This window comes from Canis aureus, chromosome 19, assembly GCF_053574225.1.
Source record: "Canis aureus isolate CA01 chromosome 19, VMU_Caureus_v.1.0, whole genome shotgun sequence".
Lineage (NCBI taxonomy): Eukaryota > Metazoa > Chordata > Mammalia > Carnivora > Canidae > Canis > Canis aureus.
In genome coordinates, this window is record NC_135629.1 from 23,174,947 (window position 1) to 23,202,117 (window position 27,171).

Genomic DNA, 27,171 nt, shown 5'->3' on the forward strand with positions numbered 1-27,171 from the left:
GCTCCATGCCAGGAGCCCAACACGGGACTCGATCCCGGGACTCCAGGATGGCGCCCTGGGCCAAAGGCAGGGGCTAAACCGCTGAGCCACCCAGGGATCCCCTATTTCTGGTATCATTCTTAAAATTTAGGAGTTACTGTTGACTGCAAAATCTATCCTAGCCACATGTAATTAGTTCCCAATTCTTTTCAATTTATTCTGTAAATTGTTTCACATTCTTTTCTTTCTTTTTCATATACATCACTACCTATTTAATTCAAAACAGGCTACTAACTTAGAGGATGCCAGCTGTGTGCTGGTGCTCACTACCATGCTATAAAAAGAGTACAGGTATGAGGACATGATGTTTGTCATTTGAGTATTTGGGGGTGAATGGCTTGGGCAGCTGGAGTCTTGGGGCTGGTCACTCCTGACCAGGAGCAGCCTTATCCATTTGCCACAGTGAGCAATACAAACATCATTTTTCATATAAAAAATTTAGGCAGCACTGTCATAACTGAATCTCCTATCTTCTGTCCATCCTTCCTACCATCACCAGGTTAATCTTTTGTACTATAACAGGTTTAATGGCTTATGAAACCACTTCATATTTTACTCTTCTCTCAACAACATAACTTGCCTATTACACAAGTCAAAGCTGGCATCCAAAAATTTTCTGCCATCTGACTTGAACCTGTTTTTCAGTTTTTCCCACTCCTTCACTAAAACAAAACAAAACAAAACAAAACAAAACAAAACAACTTCCATCAAACTGATCTGCTTAGCATCTCCTAAGAATGCCTTCTTATTTTCTGTATCCCTGCCATAGGACAAGTCTACCCTCTTAGAAAACTTCCAAACCCCAAATGTCTTCTGAATCCATTTTGAGTTCTTCGTCTTCCATTAAGGCTACCACATTATTTTGGTTCAAAGTGAGATCTCTGTTTTGCCTCTGACCTCTAAGAAGATATTGTTTATAATTCTCCATTGTTCAATATAGTAGTGACTAGCCTTACATGGCTATTTAAATTTAAATAAAACTGAAATTCAGTTTCTCAGTCACACTAGCTCCATTTCTAATGGTCAGGTGCCACAAAGACTAGTGACTCCCATATTGGATAGCACAGATACAGAGCATTTCCATCACTGAAGAACATTCTATTGGAAAGCTCAGTCTATGCCACATTGTTGGCAGCTTATCATTATTTCTGACTTTGGATTGGATTTTCAATGACCAATTGTCATCTCTTACTTCTTTGTTGCTTCCTGTTATAGAACCTGAGAATCCCAGATACTTCTGTTTCTAGACTTTCTTGCAGGTAGGCTTGTCCTTGTGGCCCAGATCTGGTCAATGCAATATGAGTATGCTTGTTGGAAATTTTTTTAAAAGATTTTATTTATTTATTTATTTATTTATTTATTTATTTATTTATTTATTTATTTATTCATGAGAGATAGAGAGAGAGAGAGAGATTGCCAGAGACACAGGCAGAGGGAGAAGTAGGCTCCATGCAGGGAGCCTGACATGGGACTTGATCCTGGGTCTCCAGGATCACACCCTGGGCTGAAGGCAATGCTAAACTGCTAAGCCACTGGGGCTGCCCTTGTTGGAAATTTTTGGGCAAAAATAGTTTTATATGAAAAAAGAGAAAAGTAAAAAAAGAGAGAGAGAGAGAGAGAGAAGTGTGCACTGAGATTTCTCTTACTAGATACCCCCTTGCCTTCAGGCATAGCCATATGAGAATGTCTTACCTAAATGTGTGGCAGCCATTTTATGCCCATGAGGGAAATACGACTATCTCAGAGACAGCTATGCAGAGCCCTGTGATGGTTAAACCACTCAATCAACCCTAAGACTGTTAGTCCCAAGACATCTTAGTATGTAGTTAACTGCACTGGCTTACTACTTAAGCCTCTCTTAGTTTTAATATTAATTATGAATGCTAATTCTTATGTCCTAACTACACCATTAGGAAAATTGTCTATATCTATGCCCTGCTTCTTCAACCACATTGCAAGAACATTTTTACAACATCTGTTTGACTCATCTATGGCACATAGTAGGTGTTCAATGAAGTCAGGGGACCAGATTGATTTCTTGCCGGTTTGGGAAGTCAACAACGACGGGCTCCTAAGCTGGACCACGGCTTGTGAATTTCTCTTCTGAAACTAATCTTAGCCTATGTGAAAAACTGTGTCATTTTAACAACAGCAACACTTCAATCTATATTCGTACCTGAGAGTTACACTAGAAAGGTGAGAAAGGGAGAAATATAGTCCTTCAGTTTTACCTCCACAATACACCCGGGACAGATCAATTTAAAAAATTAATGTGATGGTATGATGTCAGTGGCAATTTGAAAGGAAGCCCATGAGTCTCATTGAGAGCTTTGCCAGGTAATCTAGTCACACTTAGCTTCAAGAATTATTTGCAATGTGTGGTATGTATGGTGTAATGTCTGGGTGTGTGTATGTGTGCGTTCTCTTCAATGACTTATTATCAAAGATGTGTGAACTGAAATAGGATATTACTGAGTTTACTTTGTTTCTTTATGCCTCTTGCTTTCCAACTTGTGCCAAAATTCTACTTCTCAAGCCAAAAGGAATTCTCATTTCATTCATTCTTCTAAAATTCATTGGGCACCCAGCAAACACCAAATATCCAAAACCAAGAAGAGACAGATTCTGTTTTACTAACGTTATTATAGTGCTACCATTTAGAGAATTGTCCTTTAGCCCATTCCCCAATGCTGGAGTGGGGGCCTCGTTCTTATCCCATGGAGAGGGCTACCTTTAAGGCTGCAAGTGACCTGCCCTCGAGTGCTCACTGAAGCCTGTCCAGATAATCCCAGAATTAAAATTTTGATTTCCTAAATCCTGGTTTTCCCTATCTGGATGCCAGGAGGCCTTATAGAAAAAAGGTTTTCGGATACTGTGAGATCAGAGATTTGCATATATTCCATGGGCCAGGTGTGACAATAGTGGATTATACTATTTTTCTAGGCCTCTGTTCCTCACTCTACAAAATGGTTGTAATAATAGAACCTATTCCATAGGGTTAGTAAGTACTCAGTAATACAGCAAGTGCTCAATAAATAGTACATTATATAGTGAACCATTTTAAAGCAACAATTGACGTGAGTCTAGACATGTGGTTCAATGAGCAAAAATTTCTGTGGGAGATCCTGTGTATCTACTCCAGGTGAAGTGGACAGCAGGCTGGCTGGGATCAGGTCAGAGGTGCACCTTTCTTCTACAAGAAAGGTCATGCTCAGCTTCCCATGGCACCAAGGATTCCCTTTCCCCTATGAGAGAAATTGCAACATCCCATAGGCTCCAGAGTCTCCAGATGCTAGGCAGCTATCATTGTCAGAAAAATTCGGAATAGTTGATTCTCAAATCCAGACCACCTGGAAGCAAGAAGCTGATGATTTCCCACAGGAGGAAATACAGCAGAATACCCTGATCTGGTGTGGACTTTTGTGTAATAACAAGACCAAGGCAGGCTCATGCCTTCTCTTGTTGATCTTGGCTTATGTAAATTTCCCCTTTCTCCAACAAAAGCAATTCCTTAAACCACAGAATTTGTCTTGAACTCTGATCCATAACAGGTGGAGGCTGTGTGGGGGGGGGGGCGGGAGGCGAGGGACCCACCTTACCTAATAAGTAAGTGCAAGTTAGATGCTAACTGACCAAATGGGAATTGGTCCCCAAAGCCCAGTCTGCCTGCAGGAGAACAAAACAAATTATGACAGAAAGAACATCCAGAGAAGTCCACAGTACCCCAAAAGAAAGATTCTAATTTGAGTCCCCAGCTCCTCCTTTCTCATTCCATGTTTCACACCAAAATTTTGTATTTGTGATCTTGTATACTTTTTCTTAAAAGAGTCACCAGAACTATACACATTTCAGATCCCATATACAGTGACTGTGAATGGAGCATCGGTGTTGTTCCATGGCAGGAGGGGATAGAGCAGCTGCATATTCTTGTGAGAATCCAACCTCTTCGCTTTACAAATGAGGAAATTGAGAAGGAGGCTAAAAAGTAACTAAATCTTTCTTGGCCCACAATTAATCAGTAATGATTACTTTAACCCTGCCCCCCCCATGTTTATTAGCAACATTATTGAAGTAACCTGTCCAGTCCTTCCTCCCTCACCCTTCTTCCCTCCTTCCCGAAAAACAGGTACCATTCCTGAAGCAGCTTGGGGAATAGTTAAGTGTGAGGGCCCTGAAGCCAGCCTGGCCTTAAAGTTCAAGTTCACCACCTGCTAGTAAAATATATTATCTCACTGTGCTTACTTCCCTCTGCTGCAGGAATAGAGAGATAGGGATAACTGTACCTGTCCTCGTCAGTCGTTACAAAGATTCAATGAATTAAGTCTCATTAAGTCTTGGGAAGGGTCGCCAGCAGACAGAAAGCAATAATTGTTGGAAGAAGGAAGAGAGAAACATGTTGCTTGACCTTCTTTTTCCTTCTGGTCTGGGTCTGCCTGGACTTCAGATGATATGGATGTTTTATGAACTGGATAGGATATAACAGTTGAGCCCAAGACTTGCTTCCAGAATCAGGTTCAGATGTTCATCCTTCTTCTTGTGTCCAAGGCGGCATGTGCAACAGGGATTCCATGAATAGGAATTCTTGCTCCGGTGCCATGTGCCAAGATCTAGACTTGCATCAAATACTGACGAGGTCCAGAAGCAGCTGCGGGCCGCGCTATTTTCTTCAATTGACTTTACCAACAAAACACCTGTACTTTGGTCTTCTGCTTCATTCATTTGGTGATGAATTGTGGGGTGGTGCGATGGTGAAGTAAAGTAGTGCTGGTCTTAGGTCTCCTTCAAACACCACAAAAGTCACGTCAACCCTACAATGTGGTGCCCTTGTAATTCAGAGTTGTGGATGTCTGTATCTGTCAGAATCAGACACACAAGACTCTCAGATTACAGAGTCCTTTTTGTTTGGGTTTATCTAAGAGCAGCAGGTGAGAATGTGCAGCCACAGTCTCAGGTGTGCAAGAAATAACACGTTTATCCTTTTCAGCCTTTATATGGAGAGAATTTAAAACTGAAACAAATGTAGACGAAACAGCATCGTATACCCCCATATACTCCTCCCCTAGCTTCAGAAATTGTCAACTGATTGTCAGTCATGTTCTGGTCATACTCCCAACCGAAACGGTTCATTTCTTCCTTCAAAAAATCAGGTAAATTCAACCGCTAACCCCCCTCAGGTGAGACTGCATGAAGTTCATTTCCTTTCCTTGGGTTGTTCAAAGGTCCTGGAGTCTTGAAACATTTGAGGAGGCACCCTCCATGTTTGTTTGTTCCCCCCTGGTCACTACAGAGCTTCCCACTGACAAAAATGAAATAGAGTTGGAGTCTTTCTGCTTTTCTGCCAGATTGCAGAGCAGAAGATTCAATGCTGTGGCCAGAGCTCCAGGGCCAAGTTTGGGGTGCAGCCTCCCTGGTGCCCCTTAAAGCCATTCCTTCCTGAGGTCTTGCCAGCCCCATACTTCCCACTAGGGCGCAAGCCAGCCAGTGGGGATGGGTCCTCGAGGTGTTGGTAGGACACACAGATCTCTAGTCCTTTCCTAATGTTGAGAATACTGTTCTTTCTCACTTTCCACTTTTTAAGGACTCCAAGCACCTAACATCATCACCTGCCTGCAGCCTGACTCTTCTCTCCCACTCTAACTGCTTTTTGCCTCTTTTTTTTTTTTAAGATTTTATTTATTTATTCATGAGAGACACAGAGAGAGAGAGAGAGGCAGAGACACAGGCAGAGGGAGAAGCAGGCTCCATGCAGGGAGCCCGACATGGGACTTGATCCCGTGTCTCCAGGATCAGGCCCTGGGCTCAAGGCGGCGCTAAACCGCTGAGCCACCTGGGCTACCCTGCTTTTTGCCTCTTATGGGATTTTTACCACGCAGTGTACTGATCCAACCTCCTTGTTTCTCAGAATGTGAGCTCTGCAGTCAGACAGTCTGAGTTAAAACCTCAGTTCTATCCCTTACTGGCTGTGTGACTTAACCTCTCTGTGCCTCAGTGTCCCCATCTCTAAAGATAACAATAGTACCCATCACATAGGGTTGTTGCAAGAATAATGAGTTAATATATATGTGTATATGTATATAAAGCTCTCGGAACAGCCTAACATGTAGCCAGTTGCTGATTACTATCACTCAGCCTCGCCTCAGCCCCAAGAGGTACACATTATAATACTAATTTTATAGACCAGGGTAAGGATACACTGCTACTCTGGGAATTGTGCAGACACTGATTTCACTTATATTAGTAGCACATTCCCATAAGGGTTTTTAAAACAGAGACTTAGGCCATATCCCAGTTTATTTTTAAAGCTGGAGCAATTATTCACTACATATAATTAAGCACTTTTGAGAGTCCAGTTGGAAATGATATTTCACCAGTAAACGGTAATCTTAGTAATTCAGGATAATTAAAAAAAAATCTTCCTCTGATCCTCAGGGAGAGACAGATTTTTCAAACAGCTGAGAGATATTCTGTAAATCTCAGGTAATGTTGTTCCTGTAATTCACGATTTATTTACACCCAGGAAGGCGTTGACTCAACAGGCAGGAGTAAGCCGTTACTTCATTAACGTCTCATTATTGATCTTATTACTTCCAATATCTCTACTCTGGTCCCCCCAGGTTTTCTCAGGTGACTCCAATTTTAAAGATCCTCTTGAGTTCTCCCTCAAATCATCCAAATATCTCTCGAGGAAGTGCCAGCATCAGAGCATCCCACCTCACCTCTCAGGGTGGCCCTGGCACACACAAGTAGCAGGGTCACCTTTTCACTGTGTGTGTGTATTTCGATTTGGAAAACGTCCTCGCCGAGCCCCCCAGAAGGTCGAAGCAGTGAATTTAAGAGCATAACCACGAAACAGGTCTCCGTGTGCAGAGTCTGGGTCCCGTCAGCTGAGGCCCTGGGGTGACATTGTCCCTTTGCCGGTTAGCTGTGGGACCATAGGAAAGCTTGCTCCATTCATATTCAGAAAACGAAGATCTGTTGGCCCCTGCTTATTGCCCTTCTTCTACTTTAAAGCAAAATGTCCAGGTTCTTCCATAGACAAGTAGTAAAAAACAAAAACAAAATGCTGTTGTTTCCATGCTAGGCTGAGTCAGGAGTTCTTTGTTAAGACGAGGCTGATGTTTATCTGGTATGTACTTCCTCTCTTGTCAGGCTAGCACGTATTCCGTCTGGTCATCCTCAGCATTTTGGTGATGTCCCTCTCCTCCTCTTTCCATCTCTAATTAAGAGGGTTAACCTCTGGGGTCAGAAAGACCTGGGTCCAAGTCCCGACTCTACCCCCATCAGCTGTGTGTGATCATGGGCTAGATACTTCGATCTTGCCTTAACATTGTGCTCTGTAAGTGGGGACACCAGCAGGCACTATAGAGAGGGCACTCCCTGAGCATCAAGCTCGGTGCTTAACATAATGTAACACCTAATAATATTATTATTGCAATAATATATTATTAGGATGCCTAATGAATGAATGAATGGCTCAGGTGTTGAGCATCTGCCTTCGGCCCAGGGCGTGATCCTGGGTCCGGGGATTGAGTCCCGCATTGGGCTCCTGCAGGGAACCTGCTTCGTCCTCTGCCTGTGTCTCTGCCTCTCTCTCTGTCTTTCATGAATAAATAAATAAAATCTTAAAAATATATATTATTATTGCTATAGTGAGAGGAAGGGCCTCAAAGTCTACAACTATAAAATGGAAATTAAAGCCTGTCCAATAAGAAGGATTAAAGGAAAACCTCACAACTGCAGAAAAAACTCACTTATAAAAAGAAAATTACACCAAAGGAAAAGTAAAAGAAGAAATGTAAGCAAAATTGACAAGTTGCCTCATGAGTGATTAATGTTCATTTAATCATATCAATGGGGGATCCCCTGGGTGGCTCAGCGGTTTAAAGCCTGCCTTCAGCCCAGGGCATGGTCCTGGAGTCCTGGAGTCCTGGGATCGAGTCCTGCACCAGGCTTCCTACATGGAGCCTGCCTTTCCCTCTCTGCCTCTCCCTCTCTGCCTCTCCCCCTCTGCCTCTCATGAATAAATAAAATCTTTAAAGAAAACCATATCAATGTAATTAGAGGATATCAATTTAACTGAATATGTTGTAATAGATCTATGTTGTGAGGGAAGAGGAAGAAAAGATTTAAGAGAGTGAAGCTCACATCAACCATAAAAGGCAGTCAATAAATATTGTCAAAATTGATTAATCAAGAAAACACAGCAAAAATATATCATTCAGAAATATGGGTGCAAATATGGGAAGATACAGTGAAAAATATTGCACACAGTGGGGGGCTGGACAAGAGATAGGCAACTGCTATTTTTTTTCTTTTAGTATTGCATTATTTAGGATTATATCAGGCTGCAAGGAACAAGAGCAGTAACATGCAGACAAATAAAAATTGCTTAAATGTGAGGAAGCTTATTCCTTGTTCAGGTCAAAGTCTATAGCCGTAAGTCCAGCTAACAGATTTCCTACCTTAGAAGAACAGGAGATTGGATATAGGATCAATAGTCTTCTTTGACTTTTGGGCTACTTTAAGGTTCAGATGCTTTAAATCAAATAAAACCTAAATGCAAACCATGTGTAATGTGGTGGCTAAGAGCTCAATCTCTAGGGTCAGAGGCTGGGGGTTGAATCCTGTAGTATCCACTTAATAACTCCATTTCCTTATGTGAGATAGCAATTAAAGGAAATGATGCTAAAACATAAAATGATAGTAGCTGGCATATACTAAGCACTCATTCAGGGAGTATTTGTTGTCATAATCATTTTACAATTATTAAGATAAATAAGTGCCTAAATCTTAGTCATCTGATGAAGACTAATCAATGAAAGGGACAAACTGAAGAGTACAACGCTTCCAGGAAATATTTTGAGAATTATTTGGGGAATAGAGGAGATTAACACATTTTAATAAATAACCTTAATTATATTCAAGAAAATACTATGTACATAAAACAAGAAATTAATGCATAAAAAGAGGGCAAAGAGACAGTATCAGATACAGCTAATACAACTAACGTACAACCTCAGATTCTGAACCTCACCAATGTCACAGACATACAGTGGTGTCTTGAGCCTCAGCCCCCCTAACATAACAGGAACAGAGGCCAACCAGTTACTCCTCCTATTTCTGGCTCTTGCCACCACTCCCCAAAATGGTAAATGTTCTGGCTTCCCCCAGAGCGGGGGTAATATTGCTAACATTGGGCGAATTTATTCCCACAGGGCAAACTTTTGACCCGTGAGTGGTGAGTGCCAGGAGAAAGCTTAGCCCACCAGACATGGAATAAATAGAAGTTCACCAATTTTCAGGGGGGGGGGGTTCAGTAAAAAAAGTTAACAGTCATGTTTTAAGTTTTATGTATTAAAAATACAAACAGGGCAGCCTGGGTGGCTCAGCTGTTTAGTGCAGCCTTCGGCTGAGGGTGTGATCCTGGAGACCCCGGATTGAGTCCCACCTCAGGCTCCCTGCATGGAGCCTGCTTCTCCCTCTGCCTGTGTCTCTGCCTCTCTGTGTGTGTGTCTCATGAATAAATAAATAAATAAAATCTTTAAAATAAAAATAAAAACATATCATTCAAATCACCAGACTTAACCAGTAGAGAAGAACTGAAAAAGTACTTAACAAAAATCTGTAGTTTCTTGGGTAATAATGAGCTAGCAAGAGGCAAAACCATTGCTCTGGAGTTGCTTCATCAGGAACTAGTAGCATAAATGTATTATCTAAAGGGATAATGGTAACTGCCAGAAACAAACCCTTCAAATATGTAATTGGCAATTCCTACAACATGGTTGAGAGTAGAAGAGACACCATTTTCATATTATGTTATTTTACACAGTTTAGTAAAAATTTACAGTGTTCAAATACTATGGACAGCATCAGATATAATTACTTTTTAATTGTGGAAGAATATATATGGGCTCTCGCGTTGGTTGATATGGGAAAAAAGAGCTTGGTCTTGTCTTGTTTCACATTATATACCTTGGGGTTGTCATAATGTTTTTGTGGGTCATGTGTGACACGAATAAAGTATTTGGGGAGGGAAACTGATATATTAAGACACACAATGCCTGAGCATACTGTCGGTGACTTCTTTCCCTCACCTGAAGCAGCTGAGCCCAGTAGTTAGGGTGTACATAAAGCATTGAGTATAGTGTTTGGCACTGTTCAATAAACACATCATTACTATCATCCTGAGATTGACGATCTTCAAGTTTCTAGTATTGAATTCACTACATCACATCCCACCTAAAACAAGCATATTTCACAAATCAATCTAGAAAGATTCCTTCTTTCAATCAGCTCAGGGTCCAAAGATTTTCCAAAGACTTTATGGCAATTCATGATTTCCCCTCTCACTTGTCATGAGATTCTGAGCATCAGCATCCTTGCCTGAGAAATGAGAACAGCAATAAGATCTAGCTCAGAGGTTATAAATGCAATAATGCATCTAGTGCATGGCACATAGAAAAGTCTCAATATGGGAAAGCTATATTGCTAATGCTTTTGTTACAAAGACCCATGAAGCCAACCAACCAACATCTTGAATAAGGAGAGGGAGAAATGCCTCCACAGCACTCAGGACAAGGAATCCTTGAGACCCTCTGTAATTGGGAAGCACAAGGCATTCCTTGGCCAAATTCCCCAAGGCTGCAGCCATCACTAGGATCTGCTGCCTCCCTGTGGAATTTCACAGACACAGTCATGAGACAGGCAAAGCTTCCAGGCCAGAATATCATTGCCAAGCCAATCTCAGAAAGATATCCTGGGTTTCCTAAATGATTTGTTCATGAATCATTAATTTTCAAGTCTTTATGCAGCTATCACCTTCTCAATGAGTCCTATAGAGTCCTACTCTATTACAGGGCAACTCACAGCTCACTTGTCCCCAATTCCTTCCACATTGCTCTGTTTCCCTTTTTCATTGCATCTATCACTTCCTAGTATACCTTATTTATTCTCGTTCTCACACTCGCAATTTATTTTACGTCTTTTCCCTTTACTTCACAAGGCAGGCATTTCTTGGTAGGCTTTGTCTGGGTCTAATTTGGTTCCAAGTACCTAAGACACTGCCTGATGCACAGAGGGAACTCGGTATTTTTTGAATGAATGAGTGAATGAATACTTTCTCCTGTAACATGACATGAAATTGTTGGGAAGCTTGAAGATACTGGGTTTGGTGCTGTTGTTGTTTCTGAACTGCATGCATAAAAGCTTGGAGGACCACTGTCCATGCTGCCAAATGTTGCTCTCCTAATTCAATTCAGACTCTGTAACAGGAATCATTTCAGGAACATGATCTCTAAATCCTGTCCAGAAAACCCAAGCAAACACATCCAATACTCTATTGACAATAGAAATGCAGTGGCACCTATGCAACTTCAATCTGCACTATCCTAAGCAGACTGTGCTGCGTGTGCTCTCTCTCTGTGTGTGTGTGCATGTGTGCATGCGTGCTCACGCATGGGTATGAGTGTAACCAACATGAGATTTTGAAAATGCAACACCTGTGGAAGGAAGAACTAGTTCCCTTTCTGATGATTAGAGGATAAAAAGACGGAAAACTGAATTTGATGAATCTTCAAGACTTTGATCTTATACTTTTAGTCAATGTGAAAAACATTGTAAACCCAGATTTTTAAAAGCACAACACAAAATGGGATGGGCAAATCTGAGTAAGACCTGAGGCCTTTTCTAGCATAATACAAGCCAGGTCCAGGATATGTATAATGCAAGTCTTCAAACTCAGGGCTGTGTTCAAATCCTCCCCCACCTCAAAACTTCACTTTAACCCCACTGAGCCTCAAAATCCTCATCCATCAAACAGGTATCACCATTTGGGAATTAAGAGAGATAGTGAATTTATAATTCAACTCTTTGGTATCCCCCCCAAGCCCCCAAATTCAGCTCTTTGAGTCACTTTCCTTTGCAAAAAATCTCAGGTCAAGTCCTTCTCCATATCTACACTGTGAATTCAGGAATTCCTTAGGTAGTGTCCTGGTAGAGGATGACTTTTCACCTAGTAACTTCTTACTCTGATTGCCTGTTTCCTCTGAGTCATGACTTGTCTTTTGCTGCTACTTTTCTTTCTCTGTCCCATGTCAAAAGAAATGTGTAGTATTTCATTATCCTCCCCACCAGGAATCTGTTAATATGGACAGTTGTTGTGGCCCATTCCTAATAAAAGTTGGGAGCAACAGAGGGGGCTTATCTCCCAGGGTTTACTCAACTGTTCTTAAAGTTTTATTAAGCATTCCCTTGTGGGCATCTGTCCCTAGATGTGCTACTGCTGGACACTTCCCCCCTCGCCACACTCCTAGGCCTCACCCACTCTTTCTTTCTTGTAGGTACCTATAATCTCTTCCTAAATTTTTGTCTTTTTAGCTCTTCAGCTCCCACCTGAAATTAACATCACAACTACTTCTACATTACCAAAAGCTCATTAAGAGTCTTCTAGGAGTAGTCATCTCACAGAAGACTTTCACCCTTCGGCATGGCAAAGCCACAGAATCTATGACATACACCCTTTCTTTAACATGATTTTAAATAATCTCAGGTCTGGCTTACTCTTCCCTTTGCTCTCTATATGAGGAAGGAGGAGGTAGAAATATTTGTCCCCACACTGATGTAACTCACTCCAGTATCATTAGAAGAAATGTTTTTTGTTGTTATATCCAACCTGTCATCCTAACTTTTTTTCCCTCTGTACATTGCCCAGCACATAGTGCATGGTCAGTAAACAGGAGCCCTTATCATGATGCTCTTCTCCAGGTGACACTTTTGGAATTCTAAGAGAGGAGGGAAGAAAGCAAAGCCACACAGGGTCCTCACTTGAGACAGGGAAAAGAGACGGTGTCTTAGTTGGGTTTCCCCAAAGCAGGACCTGAGATGAGGGCTTGGATGCAGGGAGTTTCTTGGGGGAATTAGGGAGCAGAGACAGTGAGAATGGAAAAGGAGAAAAGCTAATAAGGAGTATTGAATCCATACCTTCAGGTTACTGCTGTGGACAAAGGGATCAATCATACTGGGGAACCTCGCAGGAACCAGAACAGGGAGACTGGGGCCATTTTCCCAAAAACTCCTGACCTTGGTTGGTTGGGGTTGACTTTTGGGGTATATTACCCCCCCTCCCACCCCTGCAGTTCCAGGTTTGTCTTGTTGGAAGAGGAGTCACTTCCATGGTGTTGGAGAAGGTCCTAAGGTAGAGAGCAGAGCCTTTCTGGTGCTTGAATTGGGAGCTGTGGCACACTGGAGACCATCTACCCCCTGCTGCACGGAGGTGGAGCAGACTGAGAACAGCGTCTGTGCTGAGGGGAAACAGAAGCACTGAATCTTGGTCCTGACGTGGCTCCTAAATATTGCTTGACTTCGAGTAAGAACTTGAGTCTTCTGTGCCTTTAACCATTTCTTCTCTACTATGGGAAAGAGGAGGGAGACACCCTCCTTGTGAGCACATAGTGTTGCCAGACAACTCGCCTCGGGAACTCTTAAGGATGATCCCCGTCTTCACAAGTATCAAAGGAAGTAATACTTTTTCCCTGTCAAAAGACAGGAGGGCTAAGACCAAGAGAGCAAAAGGTATATGCCCAAGGTCCCTCAGCTACCAGTGAAAATATTGAGCTTTAAGTCCAGGCCTTAAAATTCCCAAATCTTGGCTTCTCCATCACACAGGACAAAATGGGGAAAACAACCCCAGCCCAACAATAAAGGGCAAGACCGCTTGCAGAACCCTGGCAAGCGAAAGTCCTCGCAGAATGGTTAAAGGCCTGTTGCTGTGCTCAGTAAATCCTGCCCGCCCTTCCTGAGAACTGGAGGTCGGGGAGGCTGGGAGTTGGGTAACTCTTGTGCTAAGCCTTGGGCAGCTCCACATTTATCTCGCTCGGCTCTGCGTGCACACACACATGCACACACACACACACACACACACACACACACCACACACACCCCAGCCGTCTGCTCAGCTTTGCAATCCAGTGGCGTGAGCTGCAAGAGAAGCAGAATTTTCCAGTCTCTCTGCGTCTGTGACTTGGTGGGCCACCAGAAGCCTCGTGCTGGACCAGCCCCTGAACTGGTAGGATTCGTTTTCCTTGGATGTTTCTCTGTTTTTCTGTTAACTTTCCTTTTCAAGGGATATTTTTATGAGTCATCTGCTGGCTTTTCTTCTAAGTCATCTGATTTCTATTTAGCTTCTGCTCCAACCTCAAGAGGCATTTTCTTTTACAGCCATATTAGTTTGGACTTAATTGGGCTGCTACAGGCCCTCACTGAACTTTTATGTTTCTGCTTGTTTTATGGGTGCTGGATTTTTGAGATTCATTTGGCTTGGCTTGGTCCATATTTTCTTGCAGACTCTCTTACTTTTGACTTCTCTCCTCGCTATTGTTTTGCAATCAACTGACTTTAAACCTCCGTGGATACTTCACTTGGCTTGGTTTTTCCTTGCTGGGTTTTATTGTTCTCTGAGCGTTTATTTCTCATTTATTTCTCAATATGCTTTGTTTGCTCTACTCCTGCTTTTGGACACTGCTGAAGAGTGATGGCTTTTCAGACCCTGATAAGAGGTCCTACAAGTTAAGTGACCATGTGTCCTCATTTGTCTTGGACAGCCCTGATTTGGCCTGCTGTTATGGCACTCAGCACAAGCATCCTTCTGCAAATGTCCTGGCTCCAGTGGGGCGATGAATTATACGGCTGTCCTATCTAAAAGTGTGTTTGTCCCACTTTCGTCAGCTGACCAGGCTTGGGAATACTTGTGTCCTTTTGATCCTGAGGCAGAAGACACATCCAATCATTTGTTACTCTCTGTGGGCTAACCTACACTTTGGGAAAGTTCCCTTTCTTTCCTATCAGGGAAAAGTTGTTAATTTACCTTGTGTTTAAACTGAAACCTGTGATTGAACATCTACGCAGAACATGTCCTTAAAAAGGAATAGTCACTGACTGCAGGTAGGAAGTGGGAAACTGTAGAGAGAGCTAAAGCATCATACCTATTGATTTATTTAGATTAATGTTATGACATGAACGCTCCAATGTCCAAAGCTCTGTTTCAGTGTTTTCCATGAAAAGAGGAAATCCCAGGTAGCTCAGCTGGTTAAGCATCTGTTTCTTGATCTCGGCACAGGTCATGATCTCAGGGTCGTGAGATGGAGCCCCGTGTCGGGCTTATGCTCAGCATGAAGGCTGCTTGACAGTCTTCGCTTCTCCCTTTCTGCCTGCTTGTGTGTTCTCTCTCTCACTAAAATAAGTAAATAAATCTTGAAAAGAAAGAAAGAAAATAGGAAATCCCAGGGTCTCTCCTTCTACCCATGTATTTGAAAGGGCTTTGGATGGTTGGCGTGGATTTGCATCCCCACCTCATTCTGCATCGATGGTCCAATCTTGGACAAATCACTAAAGCTGTTCTAGCCTTCTTTCTGCCACTTGTGCAGATAACAGGTATTTGATCTTTCAGAATGTCAGGAGGATTAAATGAGATAACGTATGTATGAAACTAGATAAAGGAGGTGGTTGTACAACACTGCGAATGTACTAAATACCACTGAACTAAGACAGTTTTATGTTATGTCCATTCCAACCAAATACAAAAATAAATTTTAAAAAATGTATGTGAAAAATTCTAGTGCACAGCAGGTGCTCATGGCCCTTTCTCTGTTGTTAGTAAAGGATCAAGGGACATCTCTGATAGTTTTCAGGGGGGCCCGACTGTCACAGGGCCAGACGTTCCCAGGCTTGCCACAGAAGTGAATGATGCCAACTGTTGTGCAGTACGCTGGCCCTCAGTTCACCAGTTTGGATGGTTTGCATCAGGATTTGCTGGGTGAAATCACTAAAATGACATAATGCACAGGTTCCACTTCCAGAGAAAAATTCAGTAATTCTGGGGTGGGGCTCTGGATTTCCACTTTTTAACAACCTCCCTGGGTGAATCTTCTACATACAAGAATCGCCAGCTTAGAATCTTTCATCACCCTGTAATCTCTTCCTTTGAGCCATATACTTCAGTGATCACAGTAACACCTGTTGGCTGGTTCTTTAACCAGGATGCCATCTAATGCTTTACATTTGCACAATTAGCTCAAGTGCTTTATACTCACTCAGTCCTCACAGGTATTCTCTCTACTTGGCTGGGCACGGCTGACCCTTCTCACTTTCCCTATGTGGAAACTGAGGCAGAGCATTTCATCCCTGGGCACGCAGTTCTCTAGGAGTAGAACCCGAGCTGGATTCCTGACTTCCTGACATTCATCTACTGAGAACTTCCTTCCTCTGGAAGTAAAATCATGCCCACTTATTTTCCCCCATTCACCTTTTCTTTTTGTTTCTGCTTCTTGGAGATTTTCTTTCTTATTCATTCCATTCATCCTTTATTTTTTTGTCCTTAAGTGTTGGCTTCTTCCTCAAATGTGACCATTATTCTTGTTCCTTGATTATACTTTTTTTCTCATTTTAACACAGCAGAGGAGCAACTGTACAACTTTATAGTGAAGGCATATCCAGTTATTAAAAGGAGCGAGAAGGGAAGAGGTTTCTTAATACACTGAGATGTGAGAAGAACAGGTCACAGAGGAGCACCTTGTATCTGTGTAAATGAAGTTATGGAAACACATGTATATATTCATGCTAAAGATATAAAACCAACTATTACCTGCGAAGTGCCCTGTGGGTAGGGTGAACAACCATATCAGTTTGCCAGTTCCTGGGAAACAAGACTTGTGGTTTTAAAAATTGGGAAAGTCTCAGACGCCTGGGGCTCAGTGGTTAAGCATCTGCTGTTGGCTCAGATCATGATCCCCGGGGTCCTGGGATTGAGTCCCGCATTGGGCTCCCCACAGGGAGCCTTCTTCTCCCTCTGTGTCTCTCTGTGTGTCTCTCATGAATAATAAAATAAAATCTTTTTTTTAATATAAAATCTTCTTTAAAAAATTGGGAAAGTCTCAGGCAAGTAAGGACCTTGCCTCTGGGCAGTGATGGCACTGGCGGTGGGTGGGTGAGGGGTGACAGATACAGAACTGTGGCCTCTTGTTCTTTTCCTTAAACAACCCCTGCAAACCCCCGGGAATTCTGGTAGTTGTACACATTGCTTGAATCCAACTGCCTGTGTTACACGATAGCTTAGATGCTGGGTGATCTTACTCAAGGCAATTCCCAATTCAGGGGATCCGTTGCCCCATCTGCTAAAACTGGGTTAGTAATAATAACCACCTCCACAGAAATCAGAGGACTGAATAAATGAATATGTTTGGAAGGATTTTTGGTGTATAGCAGATGCTCAAAAGTGCTAGGCGTTATCACATATCCACACTGTTTGAATCATTTCTATCTGATATTTATTAATTACATTATTATTATTTTTTAAAAGATTTTATTTATTCATGAGAGACCCACAGAGAGAGAGGCAGAGGGAGATGCAGGTTCCATGCAGGGAGCCCAATGTGGGACTCGATTCCGGGACCCCAGGATCACGCCCTGGGCTGAAGGCGGCGCTAAACCGCTGAGCCACCCGGGCTGCCTAATTACATTATTTAAATTACTGTTGTGTGTGCGGGTTTTTTTTTTTTTTTTTAAATTTCAGGGAAATAGACTTAAAAAAAAGAAAAATAAAAACCTCTGATATCCTGACACCATTCTTTTGTCTATGCTGTAACTATATCTCTGTGTGTGTGATTCTCTATGTATCATCTTCTAAATATTTTCCACAGCTGTTCTTTTTTTACTCTGTTATTAAATAAATATGTTTGACTTCGTTCTATCTCAATGCTCAAAATATAAAGCAGAGCCTCTCTTTTGTCACATGCAGGAATGGGTCCAGTCCTCCACATTCTTCTTATTTGCTTATATAAACACTGTTTCCTTCTTTACCAAAGGTATGGGATGCTTGGCCAAAGCAAGCAAATGTCACTTTATTTAATTGCCGGCTGAGGCACTTTCTTTGTCCTAAAAACTGTTTCTCACCCAGAGGTGCTTTGAGCAAGACCCACAATGGAAGACAACTAACTCATTCATGCCTCGGGGTCATGTTTGTCTTTCCATTGTCAGGGAAAAGACCTGTTTGCTTGACCGGAGGTCCTTGGGTTAAGCCTCAGCAAGAGATGCGTATTGGAAGATCACAAATATGTGAGAATTGATATGTTGGGGTTTCCTCAAAGATTCCTGCCTCCAAATCTTTTAGTTTACAGTGGAAGGAGGGATATAAATTTAGGGAAGTTTAGTTATTTATTTAAGCTAACAAATATTTACTCTTCACAATGGGATTGCCAACAGAACTTCATTTCATGAGTTTGTTAGTCCTTCATATGTTGTGTTAAAGGCACAATCTATTACATACATACTTCTGCTTTTAAAAACAAGTTTTTCTTTTTTTTAGCCCACATTAACGCCACCTGTGTAATTTTCACCATTTTTTTTTTCTTATCTTTCCATTAACTTATTTGTAACTGCTGCTAAGCAGAGAGCAATAGAGCTGAAAGGCTGAGAATTCAGACTTTGGCCACCGACTGTCTGAAATCATACCTTGACCTGAAAACATTAGGCAAGATCTATCACCTTTCTATTGTGTGGTAATGACAGTGATAGCTTATCTCACAGGGACTTTGTAAGTAATAAATGATGTAATAAACATAAATGGCTTAAACCTGGACTAGGCACATAGTGAACACAAAAGCGCAGGCTTCCCCTGTATATGTGTATGTATATACGACAGAAAGAGGGGATTTTTAAGCTCTCTGCAGCAGTGGTAGGCAACGGGGTAGACGTCAGTGTTTAGGATGGTCCACCTCCCTTGGACTCTTTTTGTCTGGTAAGGATCTTATTCTTTTTAAGGGACTGCCTCTGGTGGACCTACCCGCTCCAGCCCCCAGGGAATTCATTGGCCCATGCATAGCCAATCAAGTTCCTCCCCTGGATTGGACAAATGGAGGCTTTGATAATAATGATGACAGTGATGATTACAACAGTCAGTCCTAAAGAGCACTTGTTATGTGCCAGACCCAGTTCTAAGCACTTCACATATATTGACTCATTTAATCTTCATGACAACCCAAGGAGAGGATTACTATGGTTATCCTCATTTTGCAGATGAGGAACTAAAGGTTGAAGAGATTCAGTAGCTTGCTCAAGTTCACACAGCTGATAAAGTGAGAGTGCTAGGAGCTCTTTCTTCTTACCACTGCTCAATACTATTTGGCCAGTTTAAGAGACTCCCTTTTTCACCTGGGGTCCTTCAGCTGATGATGGATGCGTGAATCTCTGTGAGGCTATGTGCTGCCTTCTTCTGCCACACAGTGGAAGGCCACCTGTGTAGCAGGCCAACACTCAGAAGACAGCAAAGGTACAAGAGGGAAGGAAGAAATGAGAGACCAAGGAGAAGGCAAAAGAGAGAATGAATCTTGATGACGATGTCTGAGTTCTTTAACCTTGGGCTTCCCAGGGTAAAGAATTTCTTCCCTTCTTCCCCACAATTCTCCTCCTTAAAAACAGTTTGATTTGATTCAGTCCCTTGCAAACCAAAAGACCCTGATTTATTCAGTTATAAAAATGGATTTCGCTTTTCTGTTGTGGAAAAATACATTTAACATAACATTTACCATTGGTGACATGAAGTACACTCACAGTGCTGCGCAACCATCACACTATTTAGTTCCAAAACATTTTCATATGGAATGAAAGGAAACTCTGTATGCATGAAACAATAAATTTCCATTCCTCCCTCTTCCCAGTCTCTGGCAATCACCAATGAGCTTTATCTGTAATGAATTTGCCTATTCTGGGTATTTCATATAAATGAAATCATATAAGATGTGGTGTTTGTAGTTGGTTTTTCCACTTAGCATAGTGTTTTCAAGACTCTATAGCTTGTATTACTACGTCATTCTTTTTTAGGCCTGAATAATATTCCACTATATGGATATACCACATTTTATTTATCCATGCATCAGCTGATGCATGATTGGGTTGTTTCTGCCTTTTAGCTATCAGGAATAGCGCTATGAACATTCATGTACAAGCTTTTGTCTGAACATCTCTTTTCAGTTCTCTTGAGAATGTGCCAAGAGTGAATTGCTGGGTTATATGGTAATTCTATGTTTAACTTATTGAACAATTGTCAAACTGTTTTCCACAGTGCCTAAACTATTTTAGGTTCCTACCACAATGGGGAAAAATGGTCATTATTTAAATGTATGGGAAAAGAATGAAATAGACAATTCCACAATTACTGGCCTCATGTAAAGGCTTCAGGGGTCCTCACAGTGCACACACATATGCACGATGCTGTGTTTAACGTTTAAACGTCTTTCCACAAATCTCTCACCCAACTTTGCAGGTAGCATAAAAGAAGAAGAATATTCACTTTCAGTCCTCAAAAGGCTCATGATATAATACATGTTGTAAATAAATTTACAACTTTTAGGTCAAAGATTGATATAGATAGAACATTTCTTATGATACAACCTAATACATAAGCAGTTATAAAAGGTAATTTGTGATTTTAAGCTATCAGTGGAATGCTAGTTCCATAAAGTCTTATAGCCTAGTACATATACTTAATTGAGGACCCATTCAACCAGCCAACAAGTGTTTTTTGGGGGGAGAGATGTCCCAAATATGTGCTAAGTATGTTGCAAAGTGCTAACAAAACAGATCCTGATGCACTTAGCCCGTTAGTACGGATCTGGAGTAGTAGCCCCAGCCTCCAAGAATATTCATTTAGTGTCTAACGGAAAGGAAATATGCTAAAATGTTCAGTGTCTTTCTCCAGTTATTGGATTATGTGTCATTCTTATCAGTCTCTTTTTTTGAGCCTCATTTCTGAGTTTTCCTAAAATGAGCATGAATGGCTTTACCAGTTAGAATAATACACTCTTACAAGCCTTTTCTCTTAATCAAGCTAGAGAAAGCAAACATCCAATTAATTTGTGGCATAGCTAAACAGATACTTTTAATATCATGATCTTTCACAAGTAAGGGTGAAGGTTTTAAGTTATCCTTGCTTGTTTTGGTCAACCTAAATCTAACTGTTATGCAATTAAGCTCCTTGAAAGTGTCTCCCACCAATGGCATTGATATGTTTCAATTTCAAACATTTGTTTTTACTATCCCCATATATTCATATTTTGACCTCTTCTAATTCTTATGAGATTATTGTTTTGAAGAATATGGTGACTCCAATTAAAACTGTTAGAATAAGTTAAACAGTATAGACCAAGATTTTGTTAAAATAAACACCATCAGTGAAAAATTTGCTTTGGGAAATGTGCGTTTTATGTATTTTCTCAGATTTCTATTCCTTGAGGGGGGAAAGCAATTAAGAAGTCAAAGAAGAACTTTTTGGGCTAGTAGGATAAGTGTATTTGAATATATACGCTTTCTTCACATATCCAGCTCCTATCGAGGTATTCCTTTGTGCCAGGCACTGTACATTGGTTAATTCATGGCAACCCTCATAATAATGCAACAAGCCAGGATTTAATTCCCCTGTTACCTAGATAAGAAATTGACATCTCCAGCAATGTGTTAATTCCCTATTACACAGCTCCTACAAGGAAGTGAGATTTAAAGTCAGATCTTTTAGATTCCCAAGCCCATGTTTATTCTTTTATTCTTTTTAAAAAAACATTTATTTACTTATTTGAGAGAGAGAGAGCGAGAGCACATGAGTGGGGGGGGGGGCAGAGGGAGAGGGAGAGAGAATCCTAAGCAGACTCAGAGCCCAACATGGGGCTTGAACCCACAGCCCTGAACCCACTACCTGAGCTGAAACCAAGAGTCAGTCACTCAACCAACTGTACTACACAGAAGCCCCCCAACCCAATGATTTTCTATACATTATACTTTCTTTCATGGAATCATGAACAATAAAATATATTTTATTTTATTTTATTTTATTTTATTTTATTTTATTTTAGATTTTAATTTATTTATTCATGAGAGACACAGAGAGAGGCAGAGACATAGGAAGAGGGAGAAGCAGGCTCCCCGTGAAGAGCCTGATGTGGGACTCGATCCCAGGACCCTGGGATCATGCCCTGAGCCCAAGGCAGACGCTCAGTCACTGAGCCACCCAGGCGTCCCAGAGAAATATATTTTAAAGTAGACCAGGATTGCTTGATTGGTGATATTGACATTTGGGACTAAATAATTCTTTCTTGTGAGGGCTTCCCTGTGCATTTAGGATGTCTAGCAGCGTCTCTAGGCTCCACCTACTAGATACTAGTATCATCCCTCAGTTATGAGAACCCGAAATGTTTCCAGACATTGCCAAACTTCCCTGGAGGAGAGAAACCATCCCTGGTTAAGAACCATGTACTAGACCATACTTCCATTATTCAGAGGGAAAATGATCAGTTTTGAGTTTTCATAAAGACAGACTGACTCTAAAGGAATTTCCCAAACAAAGCCTGCTTGAAGGAGTCCATGATTATGTCGACATGAAACAAGGTGAAGCAGATATTGGAGATTTGACAATAATTGGTCTGGTGCAGACAGCTCAGTGAGGTAATTTTGACTCTAGAGCGGCCCCCTGCCAACTTTGTGCTTCATTCACTGCCCTGCCTCTAGGATATTAGCACTAACGAATACGAGCTATGTCATATTTACACAAGGAGAGAAGACTTTTCATTATAACAGAAAGGATAGACTGCTCCTTTAAAAACATTAAATCAAGTGAGATAAAAACCCAGAAAAGCAGTCAGGCAGTTAACAACTCTTTAGAAATGCCAGCTCCATGATGGTCATTGTTCTAAACCCTGGGGTTACCATAGGCAGAAAAGAGACAATAGGCTCCTTCACAGAGCTTCAAGTCTAGTAAGGAAGACAGACATTAGCAAAAAAAAAATTACACAAGTGATTAATTAAGTAATTACACATATGCATGGAGCTGCAGAGGTTTCATCCTTATTGTGCATTTTGATGCCAGGTCAAAAAGCACATGATCACCGCTTCTGCTTGTTAACAAACTATTATCCCCGAACTCCTAATCCACCTCTCTATGGTCTGTCTTCTGGTTGTGCACAAACTACATTTCCCAGATGCCTTTGCCTTGTGGCTTCCTGTGGAGTCCTGTTAAGGGAAAGGAGAGAGGGAACTCAGAAGGTGAGAGGAAGTGAGAAGAAAGGAGCAGGTTCTGGAGAAGGGGCTTCTTTCTCTCTATTTGCCTCAAGTCCCTGTAAAAGTTGCCCCAGCAGTACCCTTCAGCCCAGAGCGGCAGCTGGTCCCCACCTCCTGTTCCTTCTGGTGTTCCCAGGCCCAGCCTCCTCGTGCTCTCCAGAGCAGTCGACAGGAGCTGGGCTGTGCCCCTCCTCAGAGCTCCGCAGAGCTCCTCCTATGCTGTCTTGTTCTTGAAACCCTCCAACATCGGTGCACCAATACCCTCTACTAAATCTCCTCTGCTGAAACACCTCGTGTGTTGTCTCTTTTCCTGCCTGACACATGCTATGGAGTCCAGCTTCATTCACAGTGTATAAGCACAGGCATGCTTCCCGTGGACCAAGGCAAGGACAAGGCCGTGTGAGGAGTCTTCCTCATTTAGGAGGGTGACTTCAGAAGACAGAATCTGTGCAAAATAGCAACATGTCTGAGGACAGAGAAGTGAACAAGACCAAGTCCCTGACCCCATGGAGCTCGTGGTCTAGTGGGAGGAGCTAGATAGTAAATGAATAAACACAAGTCACACAGTTGGCAGGGCATATTAGTTTCCTAGGGTTGCTGTGACAAAGTACCATAAGCTGGGTGGCTTACAACAACAGAAAGGAACTCTCTTAAATTCGGGAGGTCAGAAGTCCACAATCAAGGGACTTCTTGGTGTGACCATACCCCTATGAAGGCTCTGCGGGAGGATCCTTCCTTGCCTCTTCCCGTTTCTGGTGGTGCCAGTTGTTCCTCTGCCTGTGGTCACTTAACTCCAATCCCTACTCCCATCTTCATATCACCTTATCCTTTCCATGCGTCTTGTCTTGTAAGAATACTCGTCATTGGAGTTAGAACCCACCTGAATAATCTAGGATGGTTGCATCTCAAGATCCTTACCTTAATTATGTTTATAAAAATGTTTTCTCTGGGGCAACTGGGTGGCTCAATTGGTTAAGCCACCAACTCTTGGTATCGGCTCTAGTCTTCTTCTCCAGGTCCTGAGATTGAGCCATGCCTGGGGCTCTGCATTCAGCAGTCTGCTGGAGATTTGTCTCCCTTTCTGCCTGCCCCCCGCAACTCGTGCTCTCTGTCTCTATCAAATAAATACATAAATCTTTTAAAAATTTATTTATTTATTTATTTGAGGGAGAGAGAGAGAGCACAAACCAGGAGAGAGGCAGAGTTTGAGGGAAAAAACAGGCTCCCCACTGAGCAGGGAGCCCGATGCAGGGCTCGATCCCAGGACTCTGGGATCATGACCTGAGCCGAAGGCAGGTGCTTACTAACCAAGCCACCCAGGCACCCCAATAGATAAAACTTTAAAAAAAATGTTTTCTCCAAAATAAGTCACTTTCACAAGTTCCTGGGGTTAGGATGTGAACATCTTTTGTGGGGACATCATTGAATCCACCATACAGGGTAAGGAAGCAGAGAGTGATGGGGGTCATTGCAAGGTGGGCAGTTCTAGGTAAGGCACTCAGGACAAGACCCCAGTGAGCACAAGGAGCAGCCATGGAGATCTGAGGGAAGAGCTTTCCAGAGAGAGGGAAGAGCAGGTGTGAAGTGCCAGGACTACCCCTGCTCCTTTCCCACTACACCCTAAACGTGAAATTTATTTCTGGGCCTCATGCCCTTTTGATGTTCTCTCTGCCTTGAGCTCTTTCCCTGAGATTTCACGTGGTCCTTACTCATCATCTTTAAATATTTCCTCCTCCAGGAAATGACCTCTGGCCACTCTAAAATACTCCTGTCCTCAGGTAGTAGAAACCCACCACACTCTGCTTCCCATCCCCTGGCCTACGTCGCTGTTCAGCCTCGGCTGCAGAGGACCTGTCTGTGAGCTCGGATTTACCTCCTTCTTGCAGCATCTGGCCCCGAGCTCCAGTCTCTCCTTCCTCCTTCTGCTTCAGGGCCGCCTCTGAGTGTCTGGGCTGCCCCTCAGCCAGTGTCTAAGCATAGACCCAAAGTGTGAGGAGTCAACACTCCTGGAGTCTGGAGCCAGCTGATACACATTCCACAGCCCTCAGGTGGACATCTGGCAGGTATTTTATATACCTGTGTCTCTTCCCACAGGAACGTCCACGCTGAGAAAGCAGGAACTTTTTCTGACTTCACATACCCAGTCATTCTCCACTGAATGACTCTTGTGTACGTTGGTTGTTTCCATGACTCTTCATAACTCGGGCGTTCAAATTCCCATTTTATGAGAAGTCATCTCTATTTGATTTAACCTTTGCTATTCTTCAATATCTGAAAAGTGCTATCTACTATACTTTATTCTGAAAAAATAAATTAGAATTTCAAGGCAAGTTGTCAGTAATTACACCTGGTCCTAATCTTTATCAAAAGAGTACAGAGAAAAGTAGAAAACGGATGCTATTGCTATTAAATTAATTTCCTTTAAATATGAAATCCAAAGATCGATTTTTTTTAAATTCCCATTTTATAGATGAAGAGTTAGAGTCCTAGACAGTTTGTTAAATCCTCAACATCGTACCACAAGATCCTCTCCAAGAAGTGAAAAAATTTTTTTAAAGATTTTATTTAGTTATTCATGATAGACAGAGAGAGAGAGAGAAAGAGAGAGAGAGAGGCAGAGGGAGAAGTAGGCTCCATGCAGGGAGCCCGACGGGGGACTCGATCCCAGGACCTCAGGATCACGCCGTGGGCTGAAGGGAGGTGCTTAAACCACTGAGCCACCCAGGCCGCCCCAAGAAGTGAAATTTAAAATCAATCCTTTCCAATTCCCAAATTGATGCCCTTTTCACACTATTACACATGCTTTTCCTGAATAATGAAACAAGACTTCGGACAACACTGACCATCCAGTAAAACCACTGATTAATTCACTGGGGCTGAATTCTTTTTATTAAAGTCTGTTTTTCCTAGATTAAATAGTGGATGGAAGCTACTGTTTATTAAGCATCTACCTCAGCATTGTTCAGTTTCCTCATAGTCACATAATGGAAGATGTACTCTCTAAACCCTTAGAGTGTAATCTGGAAGCCCTTGATTTGACATAGAAGCATTTTTTTTTTCCCTGCTGATAACCTAGGATTGCTGGTAAATAAAAATTGACCTCATCAAAGATCACAGCTCGGTTGCCTTGGGACAAATCAGTCCTAGTTCTGATAATGGCAATAGCATCATTGAGCCACTTACAGGAGGTACAGTGCGGCCAGATAAGGAGAATGCTGGCAGTCATTTTGTGATTCAAAACAAGCTCACTAATCCAAATTACATTTGCTCTTATTTTTGGTAATGGTTTTGATCTCTATTCTGATCTCTTCATCCAAAGTAACATTCACATGCACCAGGCACTGTGCCCGGGATTTTCACCTATCTTAACCTATCCCCACAACAGTCTCGTGAATATGTACCATTAAAATCCTCACGTAACAGCAGAACCACAGGGAGTCTTAACTGTCTATGGGTGGGGAGAAGTTATAGGCTTCTCTGAAAATCTGATGAAAGCTTAGGGATGTTTTGAAAACAAAGTGTGTATAGTCACAACACACACACACACACACACACACACATGCATGCACGAGCAACACATATACTTTCAAGGGGTGTTTGTAAACCCCCTTAAGTCAAAACATGAAGTTATATATGAATTTGGGTTAAGAAATCCTGAGTAGGATACTAAGACTCTGAGAGCCACCAGCAGCAGTAACTTGCTTGAGGTACCCTAATGATTAAGGGGCTGAAGTATGTTGGGACTCACAACTATCTAACCCCAGAGCCTGCTTCAAAGCCAACACCATGCAGTTTCTCGAGAAATGTCGTTCCAATTCAAACTCAAGCACATTTAGACTGAACTAGAAAGTCTGCCAGTGTCAAGACTGCAGAATGGTAACTTTAAGAAAGATCATCACAACGGTTAATAAACTCCATTAACCTTGTGGAAAGTGCACTTGCCTGCCCACCCAGGAAAGATCTGGCAATGGGAGCCCATTTGGCTGGGGCACATCCACAGAAGGACAGTCCACTTGGCCATCGGGCATGTCCTGGCTT

At 42.1% G+C, this 27,171-nt stretch overlaps 1 long non-coding RNA gene across 1 annotated transcript in view; it reads left to right on the forward strand.

Moving 5' to 3' along the window:
- The first annotated feature begins 13,860 nt into the window (after positions 1-13,860).
- The window catches only part of LOC144291209 (uncharacterized), a 31,195-nt gene continuing 17,884 nt past the window's right edge, over positions 13,861-27,171 (forward strand). The window contains exon 1 of the long non-coding RNA XR_013358534.1: positions 13,861-14,101. This is a non-coding gene — a long non-coding RNA (uncharacterized LOC144291209). The remainder of the gene's footprint in view (positions 14,102-27,171) is intronic.